The 19,001-nt window shown below is 40.0% G+C and overlaps 1 protein-coding gene and 1 pseudogene across 1 annotated transcript in view; both read right to left on the bottom strand.

Moving 5' to 3' along the window:
- Positions 1-19,001, bottom strand: part of DARS1 (aspartyl-tRNA synthetase 1) — a 98,864-nt gene that overhangs the window by 36,567 nt on the left and 43,296 nt on the right. The window lies entirely within an intron of this gene.
- On the bottom strand, positions 7,416-9,241 carry LOC102471155 (transcription initiation factor TFIID subunit 7-like; annotated as a pseudogene).

A 19,001-nucleotide genomic window follows, 5' to 3' on the forward strand; every position in this document is an offset into this window, starting at 1 on the left:
TAAAATTGAGTATGTTCTTTAATATAGTGAAGCACTTGAGATAGTCAGTCTGCTTAACCTACTTACAATAAGCTATTACGTAGTATATCTTGTGAGATTCCTTTTAGAGATGATGTTTTTAGATGGCATAATTTAGTTACCATTTACAAAATACTTGGACATAAAAGGCAAGAGGAGTAGTGCTGAACTGAGAAAAGTAGTAAAAAGCCTTTCAATTATTTATTAAAGAACATTTCCCTCCCAAATTTGAAATTCACTAAGATCAGCATTTCCTATAATGAAAAGCACTGGCTTCAATAAATGCAATTACTTGTATGTAATAGAATTAAATAATAGAAGAAGGTCAACTGAAAAGATTTCAAGGTAATAAGGGAACATTAGGGTTCTGTTTTACAATTAAACCCTCACTGCCTATACAGTTTCTGATATACTTTGAAGCTGGATTTATCACAGACAATTTACTAGACTGAGTACTCTCACTGGAAAGAAATGCCTATGTGAAACTTAATATATGATGAGTGTGAAACAAATGCATCTCCTGGACAGTTTATTCTCTTTTAAAAAACACTCCAGAGGGCACATGTGCTGCCAGAGAGAGACAGAGGGAGAGAAAGCACCCCTCTAAATGGGGTGTGGTCATTCTAAAATCCATCATCTTCCATCCTGCTGGGATTTTGGGCATGTACATACATGCACCTGGTGTGTTTTTGAAGCTGTTAGGTCCAGACCTTGAACTGCATGGTCAGCCATGTGTAATCTGGCTCCCTTAACCACTAGGCTATGGGCTAGCCCTTCTGTGCAATTGATTCTATAACAAACTTGAAATTCTGAAACATAAGGTTTATGAAGGAGCTTATTTAAACACAGTGTTTTTTTTCTTTTTCTTTTTTTTTGGAGAGATTTTCACTGTAGGGCGCGTGCGCTCGCCAGACAGACAGAGAGAGACATAGAGACAGAAAGCGAGAAATCACCCCCCAGGGGGGATGGTCACGCTGCAATCCCTTCTCCTCCATTCTCCTCTCGGGATCTTGGGCACGCATGCACACGCACCCGGCGTGAGTTTTAAGCCACCGGGTCCGGGACACGAACTGCGGTCGACTACGTGGGAGTCCAGCGACATAGCCATTACGCTAACTGCTGGTTCCCTAAACACAGTGTTTTGATTTCTATCTAGTACATACCAAGATAGAAAAATATAATCCCCAAATGGTGATACCAATACAAAATGTACCAGTTTTACTATTCTGCATATTCACCTACTAACAGAGTAAGTATGTCATCATTTATTTGGTTAAAAGGATAAAGTTTAACCTTCATGGAAAAATTCTGTTTATTCTGATGAGGAACTGGGTCTCAAGTAGTCAGACATTCCAGAAACCCAACAGTGCTTATATTACACAAAAGAACACCATAATCCATTGCAATGAATATCTGTCACGGATATAAAAGGATCGAAATAAGGAGTGGTAATAGGGGAGGAAAAATTTCACTTTGCTTTATTATACTGCCTTGAACTCTATGTCTGTTACCCATTACCGTAAACAAACAAAAAACAAAAAACAAAACCCAGTGGTATATATCTCTTGCATTCTCATAAGTCTTCTACACTAGAGCTATCACCAAATATCTAGCCAAAATCTTGTGTCCAAAAGAAATTCAGTATTTATTATGGCAAAAAATGTAGTTGGTGGACTATGATAAGGCTCCTCTGAGACCTGACGGATCAAGAGGCTTTAGTCTACTGCTATGAAGCTTCCTAGTACTGGCAATCCAATGCCACGGAATCTCTCTCCAATGTGACTGCCCGCTGCTCACTGTCTCATGTGTTTGACAAACGAACCTGACATGTAAGTTAGACTTTGCGAGAATTCTACTGCTCATCTCACATCTCCAAGAGGAAGGCCTTCTTCTCCTCAGAATCAGTGCACTGCTTCACTGAGTACCCTGACCTGCCCCAAGTACAGCTCTATCCTGTTACTTTTCCACCATGATCCTGACTCCTAGGTTCTCTTACCTTACACCATTTGAAGGCATTTTCTGGCCATCTAGACCTTCTGTTAAACATATCTACTTTTTAAAAAGGTTTTTGCCATAGGGCATGTGTACTCACTCACCAGAGGGGAGAGAGACAGAAAGAGAGAAATCGCCCCCAGGGAATGGCCATGCCACAATTCCTTCTCCTCCATTCTCTTGAGATTTTGGGCATGCAGGCACACATGCTGGCGTAATTATATTTATTTATTTTTAATTATTATTTTACTGGAGCCAGCAGACAGTGTAATGATTTTGTTGCTGGACTCCCACATAGTCAACTACGGTTTGAGTTCTGGATCTGGTAGCTTAAAACTCACCCTGGTCACATCTGCGTGTATGCCCAAGATCCTGAGAGGAGAATGGAGAAGAGATTACAGTATGGTCACCCCTCTGGGTTCTGTCTCTCTTTTTCTCTGGCAAGCACATGCGCCCTATAGCAAAAATCTCTCTAAAAAAACCCATAAAACAAAAAGAGAGTTTATCTAATTTTATGATTATTTATTGTTTTAAAATTTCAATCTTTTTAAAGTATTATTTCCTTTATTTTATCATTATTATTATTTTTAATTTTACCAGTGCAAGACGTACAGAGAGAGGGAGGGAGGGAGAGAGAGAGAGAGAGAGAGAGAGAGAAAGAGCAAGTCACCAGGCCCAGGACTTGAACAATGGTCAGCCATGTGGGAGTCCAGTGCCTTTAACCACCATGCCACCTGCTGGCTCCTATTATTATTATTATTATTATTTAAATTTGACCAGAGAGAGACACAGAATGAGACAGAAAGAAAGTGAGAAAGCAAGCCATCAGGTCTGGGACTTGAACCACAATCAGAATCTAGCTGCCTTAACCACTATGCCAACTGCTGGCCCCGACATATCTACTCTTAAGAGTTAGGCACCCTGCTAGTATCCTTTCAGGAAGAAGCTGGAAGGCAGTCAAAGACATTGCTAGGTGTGTTCAATGAACGACAGCAAAATTTTTCTTTTCTTTCTCTCTCAAAAGTACCAGATGACCCTTTTAAATTTTTTTCGTTTGTTTTGTCAGAAGATGCATGAATTCGCTGGAGAGAGAGAGGGAAAGTAAGAAGGTATCCCCTAAAAGGCATGGTCACAGTGCAATCCCTTCTCCATCTCTCCTTCCTTTTGGGATCCTGGACATGCATGCACACGGGCCCAGTGTGTTTCTCAAGCTGCTGGGTTTAGAATTTGAATTATGCAATCAGCCATGTGGGATCTAGCTGCCTTAATCACCACACCACTGGCCAGCTCAGACAACTCCTTTTTTTTCTTTTTCTTTTTTGTAAGAGAGAGAGGAAAACGGAGAAATTACCTCCCAGGGGGAATGGCCACGCTGTAATCCCTTCTCCTCCATTCTCCTTTTGGGATTTTGGGCACACATACACACACATGAGTCTGGCATGAGTTTCAAGGCACTGGGTCTGGGACTCAAACTGTGGTCAAATATGTGGGAGTTCAGTGGCGTATCATTATGCCTGTTTGCTGGTCCCCAGATGACTCCTTTTATTCAGGACCTGACATTTGGAACCTCGTCTATCTTCAGTACTTTACTTAATTCAGTTGTATTATATGCTAAAATACTTGTTCAGCTAGACTAGAAAATTATCACCATTTTAAATACTGTTTCTAGTACTAAACAACTTATAAATAACTTTTTTTCTGGAGGTTTTTTTTTTTTTGCTATTGGGCGCATGCGCTCGCCAGACAGAGAAAGAGACAGAGAGAGAGAGACAGAAAAGGAGAAATCACTCTTCAGGGGGGATAGCCACACCACAATCCCTTCTCCTCCATTCTCCTCTTGGGATCTTGGGCACACACACACATGCACCTGGTGTAAGTTTAAGCCACCAGGTCTGGGACTCGAACCACGGTCGACTACACGGAGTCCAGTGATATAGCCATTATGCTAACTGCTGGTCTCTGAAAACACAACTTCTGTCTTTCTTTTTTAGAGAGCGATTTTTGCTACAGGGTGTGTGTTCTCGCCAGAGACAGGGTATGTGTTCTTGCCAGAGAGACAGAAAGCGAGAAATCACTCCCCAGTGGAGAGGGCTACAGCACAATCCCTTCTCCATTCTCTTCTTGGGATTCTGGGCATGTGTGCATACACACATGCCTGGTGTGAATTTCAAGGTACCAGATCTGGGACCCAAATTGCGTTTGACTATGTGGGAGTCCAGTGACTTAACCACTACACCTTCTGCTGGTCCCCATAACCTATTTCTTAAACTTGGGCCAAAGCTAAACTTCTGTAATTATCAATTGTTTTACTGAGTCAATGAGAAAGAAGGCAAGGTTAATCAGATATAGAGGATACTAACAAACTTTTTTGCCCTTACTATTGCAGTATTTCCTCTTACACCTAGCTGTTAAAATAATAGCTTATTTAGATATTAGTAAATCATTACGTAATTAAAAAAAACCTTAGGTAATTTAGCTCTAATCTTTAAATATATACAGCCATATCTTTATCTATCCCTATCTATTTGTAGACATACAGTGAATTCAGAAACAAAAAAGGTCAGATTTGTAAAAAAGGGTCAGACTAAAATGTGCTAACTAGAAGCAGTAAAGGTAAGACATGTGTGGGACACAGAAGGTTTTTTATCTGTTGATGAGGATGTGTACAATAGTCTCCACTGGGCTGGACTGAGGTGCATATCATGCTGGGTAAAGTCTCTTCACAATCTAAAAAAAAAAGAGGCTATCTGAGGGTGTGAGTGAGTGTGTGTGTGTGTGGGTAATAACAGTCAGAACAAGAGAGGTAAGATTATTATGCATAGATTACTACCAGTAGAAAGAAAAAATTCACTTTGAGGAAATGCAGTGTCCCTGATTTTAATGACGTTGTATGTGAAGGTGACACACACACAGTACGAATGCTATAGTCTGACTGCTGTCATATAGTGACCCTGTTAAGGTTTCAGTTGTACATTCTGAAACCACCATGCCACTATGCTTATGTTCAAGAAAGAGCTGTACCTAACGAGCAACTAAAAGCCTTGTGTTCCTACAGAGGAAGTGGCAACCTATGGTAGTATTTACTGCAGGAGAACTGGATTGTAAGACACACTTTTTTCAGGAGCTAAATCAGCTATTTTTATTGTTACTATTACTCCCCCAACACACAATCACTGCACTGTGTTTTATATCTTTTTCATCTTCTAACCACCCTTTGACCCTCCATATAATTAATCACTCTACAAATAAGATAAATTAGGGTAGCCTTGATATTAAAATGCCTTGGATAATAAGCACAACAGAACTCATGCCATCCATTAGGAACTGTCAACCATCAATTTAATAATTTAGTTCTAACTAAAACTGTCTCTATAAAATAAAATTGTAAAAAGCACCATTCTTCATGTGAAGCATTTTATTGTGAAACATTTTATAAAAATATTTTGAGCTGGGTATCAAGTGTTTTTTGAAACAAATGATATCATGTATGAATAACTCAAACAATTATAAAACACACATCTTGGGGAGAAAAGCAACAGTACTCAGGTTTTGAAGGAAAAGGATATCACCATTCTGACACTAGTGACATACACTTTACCACCTAAGATCTCACTAACACCAGAGACACTTTCATTATGTAGATCTATTTGTCTTGGTGATTAATTTTCCTATCTATATCATATTAAGAAGCAAGAAACTAAACAATGTTTGGTGGAACTATTAAGAAGTGGGCACAAATGCTGGGTTAACTAACAATTTACTGCTAAACAACACACACACACACGCATGCATGCACCAAAACTAGGAAAGTGGCAAAGAACCACATTATACCGAGTAATAGGTGTTCATGATGAGCTTTCTGTCATTAAGAAAAAGTTGAAACAGAAGAATGTAAATTAGACTTCAAAGTTTCTGTTAAAGTTGTCAAAACAGTTTCAGTACATGAACGAGTAAGTTTCATAGTCTAAAATAATTTACTAATAAGCAATATCTTATTCTTTAATGATGTCAAAAATTTTGAAAGTTCTTAGCATATCTGGTACACAGAATTACTGGTCTTGTCTTTATTCCTTGAAGACAGTAGCATACACCCACACCCTTCTCAGGTCCTAAAAGTGGGCAGAATGTGCTTCTTTCAGGACCAGCAGGTGGCATAATGTTACGCTGCTGGACTTCCACATAGTTGACTGACCGTGGTTCAAATCTCAGACCCAGCAGCTTAAAACTCATGCCGGGAAGAGAAGTGATAGTGTGGCCATTTCCCCTGGGGGGTGATTTCTTGGTTTTTGTCTCTCTGTTTCTCCGGTTAGTGCATGCATGCTATAGCAAAAATCTCTTATTAAAAAAAAAAAAAAAGTACTTCCTTTAAGTTCGAGTTTGGCCACGTGATTTACCACTGAATGTTTGTGGCAACCTAGTTAAAATCAATTGGCCACATAGTCAAGGGCTTATTTATTTTTTTTTGCGGGGGGAGAGGTTTTTGCTACAGGGCGCGTGTGCTTGCCAGACAGAGAGACATAGAGACAGAAAGCGAGAAATCACCCCCCAGGGGGGATGGTCACGCCGCAGTCCCTTCTCCATTCTCCTCTCTGGATCTTGGGCATGCACGCACATGCGCCCGGCGTGAGTTTTAAGCCACCGGGTCTGGGACGCGAACTGCGGTCTACTACGTGGGAGTCCAGTGACATAGCCATTACGCTAACTGCTGGTTCCCAAGGGCTTATTTTCAGGTTCTCTTTTAAAATTCGTAATAGAGCATAGGCATACACACATGAGAGTGGGGGGCTGCCCTCCACAGGGTCTGGTCACGCCACTATCTCTTCCTCTGGTACTCCAGACTTGGGCACTTGCCTATGTACCTGACGTGTTTAAGGATGATTGTGCCGGGATTCAAACTGTGGTTGCCATGTGGGATCGCGGTTCTTCTGAGCAGCACATTACCACTGCCCCACAGAGCCAGCTCCTGGGCTCTACCTGGTACCACAGTACATGTCTGTGTTTATGCCAATATCACACAGTTTTGACTACAATAGCTTATATTGTTACAGTCTAGTCAGTGAGAAATAAGGGAAATCCAGGGACCAGCAGTTAGTGTAATGGCTATGTCGCTGGACTCCCACGTAGTCTACCGCAGTTTGAGGCCCAGACCCGGTGGCTTAAACTCACACCGGGCACATGTGCGTGCGTGTCCAAGATCCCGAGAGGAAAATGGAGGAGAAGGGATTGCGGCGTGACCATCCCCCCCTGGGGGGTGATTTCTCACTTTCTGTCTCTCTGTCTTTCTGGCAAGTGCACGTGCCGTATAGCAAAAACCTCTCCAAAAACAAAAAACAAAAAACAACAACAACAACAACAAAAAGAAATAAGGGAAATCCAGACTTAGCCAAATTATTGGAGTCTTTATTGATTAAGCTGGCAACATATGGGAGGACTCATGTCTCTCAAAAATCCTGCAGCCCTGAGTGAAAGGTGAGGGGTGCTTATGAAGACAAAAGTCACAATAATTTTTTGGGTTGACATGGTGATTTACAGTGTAAAATAAGGAGGGGGTGATCAGGAGGAAAAGGGAGTGGAGATTCCTATGCGTAAGTATTATAGAAGCCAGATCAAGCGGTTTAATAATCTCTATAAGTATTCTTCAGACCTTTGCTTAAACACAACAGAATCTTAATGGTCTCCATGGCTCTGGGCAGGGGTCTGGTGGGTGGTGATTACATTTCAGGACAATTCCTTTTTTTAACATGAAAATTAGTTGCTTTCATTTATTATATTAGAAACAACTTTATAAAATTATTTTCATCTCTATATGTGGGAAATTACTTTGAATAGGTGGAAAAATACTACTGCATGGAAAAACATAAGCTAACTAGCCTCACTATTTCTAGATTGAGTTCTTGTTCATCTCAGGTGGCACTACAGAGCAGTTCTGGCAAGTGGAGAAAAATAGCAAAGTCCTGCAGTGATGATATAATTATTAAGGTTGAACTGTTCATTCCACTACTCCTACAACTTTCCTACAATCATTTTTCTGGCTATACAATCCTATTTCTCATAGGATGAATACCTAGCAAAGTGTTCTGAAAAACAAGCAGAACTTTCAGCATTAAAAGGAACAGGCACTACTGCAACGTCTTAATATCCAGTCCAAGTGATGAAACCAAGGTTTGCTGACCACTCTGAGGGCTGAAACATTGAAGTACTAAAGCTCTCACTTCTCTAGGAGTGATGCTAGCTCTTCTTGCTAAGAGCTGAGCTGCTCCTTTTCTCGGTCTTCCTGTTGTTTGAGTTCATCTAGCACAGCCTGGAATCTGCTCTTAAGAACCAGGTTTTCCACTTTCATGATGAGATTTTCCTGTCGTCTGGCCCTGTCTTGGGTCTCCTGGAGCTTGCCTTTCATGCTGTAGATCTGTTTCTGAATTCCCATGACCAGCTGGTTGTTTTTTTCATTTTCTGTTCATCTGATTCATTTAGTTTCTCTTGTAGCTGTCTCTCCCGATCTTCCTCAGTGTCAATGATGTTTATATCTCCTTCATCTTGATGCTGTGTATCATCTTCATCTTCACTGATGCTGGTGAGGTCACTGAATATCTCCCGAAGCTCATCATGCTCTAGTGAATCATGGCCGTGCCTGTGACCAGACATTTCAGGAGAAGATATTGAGGCCCTGATTTTCTGTTTCTTTTGTTTCATCTTCAGCAATTATTTCTCAACAAGTGCTGACAGCCTCTGCACCTGTACTTAGCAACTGTTTCACTTCTTTTTCCACATCTGGAGATTCAATATACTTCTTTTTGGCTATCTTCTGGAACCTTCTCTTTCTGACATTTTTTTAGAGGCAGAGTAATTCCATGGTCCCAGATAAACATTTTCTCTTTGCTTGCTCTGGGATCAGCAGAAACAACCTGCTCTTCCACAGGAAGATAGAGATCACCATCAACTGTGGCTAAAACCATCTGACAGATATCAGCTATCGTGTAAAAGGTTTTCTTATCAATGGTTTTCAAGCTTTCCATAACACAGGGCAGATCTACCAATTTTGAGGCCAAAGGAACCTGGTCAACTCTGAGGATTCCATGACACCCATCGGGATGTAACTCAATTGTCAGTCTGTCCTTCAGGTTGACATGACCAATCTGTACTGCCCTCCTTACAGTAGCAGCATATTCTGGAGGCAGACATAAGATAAACTGACTTTCTAGTTCATGAGTACATCATCTTTGCTCTTACTCATCTTTCTTTCTTTGTGACTTGCTTCTCTTCTAATCAACACTTGTTGTACTAAAAAGGTTCAGCTAAATCCACTGACTACAAATTCAGTCTCTCTGGGACAGAGCAAATGGAAGTGGAGGCCTCCTGAAGCAATGCGGCATGAAGCCAAGTGTCTTTCTCGATTCCTTTGTTTTTCCTACCGCTTGGCCAAGTGATCAACTTCTGATTATCACTGAAATAGTCTAGGATGAGCAGCTGCAAAGTCTTGCCGAGACCTGCCACTCCAAGTACCAGACTCAGCAGCCCACCAGCTCCACATGCTTTGGTCTATACTTGAGGGCAATTCCTAAAGGGAGGGGGTTTTGGGTTTTCACTGTTTACTCTAGGCAAAAGGAGAAAGCAAGTTTCCAATATGGAGGAGTTCAACATGGAGGTCTGCTTCAATATATAGCAAGTTTTGAAACTAGGAAGTGTGAGCCCTCCGATTTTGTTACTCTTTTACAAGATTGTTTTGGCTAAATGGATTCCTTGAGATTCCGTATAAATTTCTGCAAAAATTGATACTTAGATTTTGATATGAGCTGTATTAAATCTGTAGATCAATGTGGGCAGTATTTTCATACTACTGAGTTTTAAGATCGTCTGTTACAATTTTTTCCTATTTTGTAACAGCTAATATAGTCTTAAACTTCAGAAAGTTAAAAATTCTTTGAGTTCAGGCCAAGACTTCAGAAAGTTAGAAAGTTAAAAATTCTTTGAGTTCAGGCCAACATGTGGTGTGTTGGTTAAGGTGCTGGATTTCACATGGCCAACTGTGTGGTTGGACCTGTGAACCAACTGTCAGTCCTGGACCTGACAGCTGAAAAACACATCAGGTACATGTGTGCGCATGCGTGTCCAGCATCCTAAGAGAGGAATGGAGGAGAAGGGACTGCAGTGAGGCCATTTCCACTGGGGGATGATTTCTCACATTCCCTCTTCCTCTGTCTCTGTCTCTTCAGTGAACACATGCATTTATAGTCGAAAAAAAGAAAAAAAGAGAAAAAAAAAAAAGTCCTTGAGTTCAAAACTATCACTTGATCATAAGGACTTTGAAATAAGTGGAAGTTTATTTGTATTTTATCACATACTCACTGAGAACCTACAATATATTTTATGCATTATAAAGAGATTTAAAATTTGCCTATGAAATATTAGGGTTGATTTCTTAGCCAATGACAGAATTTATCCATTTTAAGTGAATACCGTCCTCTGCAAAGTTACTGCTCTAGGGAAGAAGGCAGAACCTACAGACATACATTTCAAAACCAGCACTGTTCAAAACAATTTAAAAACTACTTATCTGGAATTACTTCTTGGTTTTGTCATATAAATCTGGGGTTTTGAGGAAGGGAAATCATTATTTATAGCTATAATTTACTATCCTTAAAAATGTCAAAGACCATGATAGAACTCTGTTGGGGAAGAAGAGATGACAATGAAAAACAAAAATAAAAAAAGAATGGTTTTTGAGAAGCCTAGAAAATACCATGTTTCAAAAAATAGAGAATAGTTAATATATTAACTAGGATCGAACAGTTGTCTTTAAACATTTTTCATAATTTGATTTGCTCTATCAGTAAAAAAAAAATAGAGGGAGTATATACTCCAATACATGTACCATTTATTTATTTATAAATTTATATATAGGAAGAGTGGCTGGTATGTTTTTCAACCTGCTAGGGCCAGGATTTGAACTGTGGTCAGTCATGTTGAAGCCAGTTTCCTTGCACAGGTTTTATTGCTATGCTGTGTGGTTAGCCTTGCACTTGCATTTTTGTTTTATCTTCACTATAGTTTCTTTGTAAAAATCCTTTGAAGCCACTTGTCCATTTTCTAAGGATCATTTTATTAAAATATAATCTCTTCAAACCAGTTAACTAGGCATGGTAAATTGAAAATGATTATAATATACTGACAACAAACTATAAAGTGAGGATATCCACATGAGCTCCTTCTAGTTACCAGAATCCTGCAGTGCAACCTCTGTAACATGTCTCTGCATGCAGCTGCTTATCTACCTTTGCTCTCTCTCAAAATTAAGTTTTCTACAGGTGTTTCACATGTAATTATTTTATGAGAAAAAGAAGAGGGAGATAGGTATTTTTAAAAAGAATTTATTTATTTATTATTGTTATTATTTTAAAGTTTGCTATAGGGTACATACACTCACCAGAGAGAGAGAGAGAGAGAGAGAGCGCGAGCGAGCAAGCTGCTAGGTCTGGGACTCAAACTGTGGTTGGCTATGTGGGAGTCCAGTGCCTTAACCTCCCTCCATGCCACCTGTTAGCCCTGGTGATTTTTTTTTTTTTTTTGGAGAGGTTTTTCGCTATAGGGCGCGTGCACTTGCCAGACAGACAGAGAGAGACATAGAGACAGAAAGCGAGAAATCACCCCCCAGAGGGGATGGCCACGCTGCAATTCCTTCTCCTCCATTCTCCTCTCGGGATCTTGGGCACGCACGCACACGCACCCGGCGTGAGTTTTAAGCCACCGGGTCCAGGATGTGAAATGCGGTCAACTATGTGGGAGTCCAGTGACATAGTCGTTACGCTAACTGCTGGTTCCCAGTCCTGGTGATTTTTGACATGGTCTCACTGTTATGATCGGCTCCAGTTTCCCAGTTAGCTAGGATTACAGACATGTACTTCCACATCTGGCTTGCTCAGATTGGTCTGGAATCTGAACCTGGGGCCTCCCATGTGGGCCTAGGCTTGCATGGTAGTACCCTAATGCTTACAACCACAGCTGGGTCTTCTACATAAATCTTCATATGCCCGAGCCCAGCAGAGTAATGGGACTAAAGTAGATGCTAAATAAAGTTTTCTAAATCAGTAAGATTTCTCAGTATTATTTAGGTATTTCCCAGGTCTAATAGTTAACATAGCAAAATGAAATTTTAGCCCATCAATTAGTGAAGTACCTACTTTCAGGTAAAAGATCTAGAAAGGAAAGAAAATAAACAAACTTGTATATAGCTAGATGACTCATTAAGAGAACGAGCAACACGATTTGTGATTCACCACCTACCAACAAATCAAAACCACAATGACTAATATGAAGGAAAAAAACAAAATAAATGTGCATACAAATAATGATATGGAATAAGTCTTATTTTCAGAATCTAAACATTTCTGAGTTTGGGAGGAAGGATGTTAAACACATATAGCAACATATAACTTTAAACTTTAAAAGCTGCTATTCTCATTAATCATAACCTTTTTACAATAGGCATTTTAGCTTTCAATTAAAAAAAATGTATCTATATTCATTGTTACTCTCTATAGCAGTCAATACCAAAATGCCTCCAGGATTGCTTTTAAAAAAGATTTGAGGGATGGCTCCATGGTTAGTGGTTAGGAAGCCAGATCCCCCATGGCTGACTGAGGTTCAAGTCCCCATGATCTTGAAAAATACACTGGGCATGTGTGTATGTATGCCCCAAATCTGGATAGAATGGAGAGGGGACTGTGGCATGACCATGCCCCACTGGGGGTGCTCCCTCTTCCTCTCTCACTCTGTATGTATCTTTGTCATATGCTCCCTCTATCAATTAAAAATTTTTTTGACTTTATGAGTCAATAACAACTAATGCAAACTATTCTGTCAATTACTGTTATTTATTTTTAAATAATTATTTATTTAATGTTATTATTACTTTTAAAAATTTGCTGTAGAGCATGTGTGTCCAGGAGAAAGAGAGAGAAAAACAGGCTGCCAGGTCCAAGACTTGAACCACGGTCTGCAATGTGGGAGTCCAGTGCCTTGACTACCATGCCACCTGCTGGTCCCTGTTAATTACTTCTAAATGGCACTTAATAAAAATATAATTTAAAAAAGAAATTTCTTGTTTTTACTCCAGTATCAGCTACTAATATTAGAAAATTACTGTTAACGTAAGAGGGAATCCAAAAAAGCAGGTCTGGATATTTACTATATTTTCCTGCTTCCTAGAAATATAATTTAAAGATTGCAAACCATTTCAGATATACAATTAAGAACCTGTTCTTCAAATCTCAAGGGAATTAGATGTACCCAACCTCCCTTTGTAATTCAGTTGCTTCATTTTTACATGCATTCAGCCATGAGAAAATTGATCTTTCCAACAAATTGATTAAAATAATGTGTTAAAGAGTCCTGTGGTACTTAAATCCAATTAGTGAGTCAACTTTTTGGATTACTATATTAATGAAATGGATATGCCTCGCACAAATAATTTGAGAGAAAACAGCTGATTCCATATTAAACTCCAATGTTTCCTTTAAGAAAAATACCCAAAAGCTAGCAACTGTTCAGCAATATGGTTTAGTCAGTAAGCCAAAATAATAAGAAAATGATAAGTGCCTCTGATTTAATATCTAAAGTAAATGTTAAGACTGTTATCTACTTAAGATATTAAAAAGTGACCTCAGATTTTGCCTTTTAAATGATTAAGAAACCCCAGCTGGAACTATCTGACTTGATATTTTTAATAGTGGAGTCCTTGCTTTTTTCCACCTGGCATATGGCCAGAGGGAATAGAGCTAAATGTAGGGCCTCATGGAATTAACATATAAATACCATTATTTCTCCTGTTTTGTTGTGTCTGAGTTCACATCTTTTAACATCTAATCTCTTTTGGGTAGTAACACTCAAAATGGAAACATGTTGAGAGAAACAGTTTTAGGCATTCTTCTAGAACTAAAGATATTTACAAGCATTTCATATCTAAAAGTTGATCTGAGACAGAACAAAAATTAAATGGGGACTAGAAATGGCCTTTTTCTCAAGGAGACATATTTTTTTTTTTCCTCATGAACATATTTCTATCCATACTATTTTCCAAACCAGTTTTTGGCAAAATGGGTAACTGGCCCACTAAGCTGCTAGTTGCCCAAAATGCTACTAAATATTCTCTTAATTTATTTCATCCTTCACTGATCCATAAGTTTCTAAATCAAGTTGAAAATATCTATAAGTAAAGATTTATTTTTTAATTAAGCAACAGAACCTGCCAGAACTGGTTTAGATGCTGTTGGTTATGTGAGGTTTCTAATCATAACAGAAGGCTAACAGACTCATGCAATGGAACTCAAGTGTTTTCCAAATTTTTCTTTTTTTTTTTTATTTCAAAATTTTCTTTTTTAATTCTACTTTAAAACTAAGGGGTAAAGAGGAACCTGAGGAGGTTGAGTGAAACAACAAAAGCAGAGGTAGCTTATCAACCTCTTCTTTCATTACAAGTAGAATATACATGACCAGGCTCCATGAGGAACGGAATCAATTGCTAGGCCACAAACACACATACACTCGACGCCTGGTATTAGATTGTGGGATCAGGAGTCTGAGGGACAAGGGAGTTTGCAGCGTGTTAGCAGGGCAAGAGAAACAAAGAGAAGGGGAACCATGGGTAAGGGTGCACTGAGCAGTGTGGAATGGGACCTGAGGTTGCGTGAGTCAGAAAGAGGCCAAAAGGACTGGGAGAAAATGGGGAGACTGACAAAAAGACTAGATGTAAAAGACTAGAAGTCTTAATGAAGGTTAGGTGGCGGGAGAGTTAGACTGGTGATAATTACTGTCGGAGAGGACGTCATTGGAGTTTTAATGGTGAAGTGTTGAGACGCAAACCCAAGCTGTGGCCATATACCGGAGAGAGCTGTGAAAATGGAGAATGGTGAAAACAGGAGAAAAAGGCAGGAACTGCAAGACCAAGGAATTCCATATGGACAACTGAAAACATTTAGGTGAGAGGAAGACTAGGGAAACAAGGAGCAAAATACTATCTATCAATGAGGAAAATAAAATTTTTCTATTTTTTATTTTTTAGCAAAACAACCTAGTTCTGTTTTGGGGCTTTTCATTAACTCAAGAGACTAGAACTCAGCCCAGTCAGTGGTACAGTGGTTAAGGTGGCTGGATCCCACATGGCAGAATGGTCAAATCCCTGACACAGAGGCATGCGGGTGTGTGCGCATACATGCCCAAAAATCAGGAGAGGAGGGAGAAATGGAAGAGAAGGGATTGCAGGGTCATCCCCCAAGGAGGGGGGCATTTTCACTTTCTCCTTCTTACGAGTTGTGCTTGCCCTCTAGCAAACTGAAAAGAAAAAAAAGACTAGAACTCCTCTTCAATTTGCTCAACACAGATAAGCAAAGGGGCTACTGCTGGTTGCCTTTTGTCTCTGCTAAAAGAACCCTACTCCTTCTTGCTACCCACCCTTTTGTTTGGCCAAGTGCCTGAAGGGAAGGTGAGTCCATTCTAGCTCCAGAGAGTGAGTCATGTTTAGTTCAGCTTATACTGGGCTCCAGACTGTTAGTGTCATTCCACTTGATTTCACAAACTGCAACTTTGAAGTCATCTTCCACTGCATTACGTTGCTCACCCCCACACATAAACAGTAAACAGGCAAGACTGGTGTTTTCACCCATTCTCTGGGTAAACATTCTCTTCCAAGAGCACAGTCAGTATTTTAGTTAGCTATTGCTAATACCACATCTGTTCTACAACCTTTCCTTCAATTTCAGACAAGTCTTCTTTTGCAACCTCACAATAATTTACAAGCTGTATTACTTTAACACCTACTTCTACAAGCAAACTGCGTCTTTTTCAAGGAAAAAGAGCTATAACTGTTGTAGTTAATTTCTGTATTTCCTATCACTAGATATGTACAAACCTGTTCAACCTATCTCTACAAAGTTAGGTTCCTTCTTTGTTAAGAAAATGTGCCACTGGGAACCAGCAGTTAGCGTAATGGCTATGTCGCTGGACTCCCACATGGTCAACCGCGGTTCGCATCCCAGACCCAGTGGCTTAGAACTGACGCCGGGCGCGTGTGCGCGCCTGCCCAAGATCCCGAGAGGAGAATGGAGAAGGGATTGCGGTGTGACCATCCCCCCGGGGGGTGATTTCTCGCTTTCTGTCTCTATGTCTCTCTCTGTCTGTCTGGCGAGCGCAGGCGCCCTATAACGAGGGCGAGGGGAGGCGCCCTAAAACAAAAACCTCCCCAAAAAAAAAAAAAAAAAAAAAAAAAAAAAAAAAGAAAATGTGCCATTAATAAAGTTTACGAATGTTATGCCATTAACCCTATTTTCTCCATCGCTCTTGTTTTTTTTTTAAAATAATTATTTAATTTTATTTACTCATTATTATTATTTTAAATTTGCTACAGGGCATGTGCACTCACCAGAGAGACAGAATGAGGGAAAGTGAGAAAGCAAGCCACCAGGTCTGCACTCAGACCATGATTGACCAGTGAGAGTCTAGCACATTAACCACCATGCCACCTGCTGGCGCCAGTCCTTTAGTTTTTACACAATTTTGTATAGCACACTATCTTTAGAAATTCATATGCCACATGGCACAACTTACTGTACATTAGCACTAATGCTATAAAAAGCCAATCTAGGGGCCAGAATGTGATGTGGTGTTTGGGGCGCTGGACTCCTACATGGCGGACCGTGCTTTGAGTCCTGAATCTGGTGGCTTACCTTTTCACTTTCTCTTTCTGATGAGTGTATGTTCCTATAGTAAATTAAATAATAATAATAATAATTAAATTAAATTAAAAATAATTCTAAAACAAACTCTAAAGCTGGCTAGTGGTATAATACTTAGGGCGTCTGGATCCCACATGACCTACTGCGTGGTTTGTGTCCTGGATCTGGTGTCTTAGAAAACATGCTAGACACATGTGAGTTTGTGCTCCAAATCCTGAGAGGATAATGGAGGAGAAGGGATTGTGGTATGGCCATTCACGCATGCTGAGGGGTGATTTCTCACTTTCCTTCTCTCTAGAGAGTGTGTGCACCATACTGCAAAAACAAACAAACAAACAAACAAACCACAAAACCCACTAATTTACAAGGACACTAATATCTAAATGTCCCTCACTGAAGATCAATTCTGGAGAGGATGCTAGTTTGTACAAGTGTCAAAAAATAGCCTGTAATGTAATGTGTTAGGGAAAAGTATTGGGTCAGTTGGTAGCACAGTGGGGAGAGGAAGGAGCCAGATACCATGTTGCCAACTGCTGTTCAAATCCAGGTCCTGGTGGTTTGAAAACATGCCAGGTGCATGCACACACATGACAAGGAAGGAACATAATGGAATGGGGGAATGGAAAAAGGAGCTCTACCACCATGAGGAGGCCCAGTTGGGAAGTGCTTTTTGACTTTCTGTCTCTCTCTGGCTTGTGCACACACCCTCTGGAATTAAAAAAAGTTTCAGTTATCCAGCTAAACCCCTTTATTTCCTTTCTGCATCCAGAAGCTTAGTAAAGGATAAGTTCTTATTTTAAATTCTGAGTCTATGGTCTTGCATTTTGCAACAGGTGAATATAATAACATAGCTGTTTTGTTAAGTGACTTATTTTTCACAATGAAAATGGTAAGAGTGCAAAATACAGTTAACTGTTAATGGCAATGTTAATAAGAAAATAAAAGCAAATTTTTAAAAAGTATGGTCTTACTTTTTGCATCAGGTGAATATAATACATAGCTGTTTTGTTAAGTGACTTATTTTTCACAATGAAAATGGTAAGAGTGCAAAATACAGTTAACTGTTAATGGCAATGTTAATAAGAAAATAAAAGCAAATTTTTAAAAAGTAGGTGCAATTAATTATTAGATCTGCCTAGAGATATTTAGGTTTCAGGTTTATAAATGTAATGAACTTTTTATTATTGAAATTATTCAGGAAAAATTAGTCACTGCAAACCTGAAACCCTCTAGGTTCTAACTCCCTTTTCTCTCAATTGTTTTTATAGCATGCTTTTTTTTTTTTTTAAATAAATACTTTCCTCCCGCTATCCTTCTCTCTCTTCTTTTCATGAGGAAGAGGGAAAGGGGAGGAGTAGAGAGAAGAGGAAAGTGAGAGAAAAGGGAGAGGGGAGGAGAGACAGACGCTTACCATGCTGTGATCCTGCTCCCAGCCTTCTAGCTAGTCAGGACCATGGATGCATGTGGCATACAGGGGAGGACTCAGGATCTGGATCTGGGTCCAAACCCAAGGCCTCTCATCGGGCTCAAGTATTGCTTTATGGTGCCCTACTGCCTGTGCTATCATGGCTGTGCACACAGCATGCTTTAAAAAAAAAAATTCTATAGGCATGTGGCGAGCACTGCATACGGAAGCCATCTCGAGCTATCCGCCATCTTGGAAACCATTAGGCTTCACTTCCTCACTGAGCAAATCGTTTCTCAGAAACCATGTGACCAACTGTTCTCCCCGGAAGTGGTTGGTTTTCTAGGCAATGGGAGAGATCCACCCACATCAATGATGGTTCATGCTGTTCTATCTCATTTGCATTTCAGGCAACCGATTGGTTCCCACCAGCTGTATATAACTTGCCATTTTTCCTGAATAAACGGAAGTAGACGGAAGAAGACGACTTGATCAGCACCTGGTAGTGTGTGTGCGTGTTTTTGTCCCATCTCTCACTCCCTCCCCCAAGGAACCTGTTCAACTGTCCCGCAGGCCGGGACACTTGGCGCCCGAACAGGGACTTGGGTACGGGGATCCAGTGAAGAGCTCCCAAGGAAGGCTCCAGTGCAAAGCAAGCAAGAAAAGCCCGCGGAAAACAGAGGAGGACAGCATAGAATCGTCCAGAAGGAACGGCAGAGATTCGTTCTGAGAAAGGCTGGTGAAAAATATAGAAGGACGAAGAGAAGACGCCCTGGTAAGTATTTACTTACGTTTTATTTTAAGTATGGGTAATAATGGGACAAAAGGTTAGTCAGCATAAAATATCCATTCAGAGCTTAATA

This window comes from Tupaia chinensis, unplaced genomic scaffold (assembly GCF_000334495.1).
Source record: "Tupaia chinensis unplaced genomic scaffold, TupChi_1.0 Scaffold147433_1, whole genome shotgun sequence".
NCBI classification, from domain to species: Eukaryota; Metazoa; Chordata; class Mammalia; order Scandentia; family Tupaiidae; genus Tupaia; species Tupaia belangeri.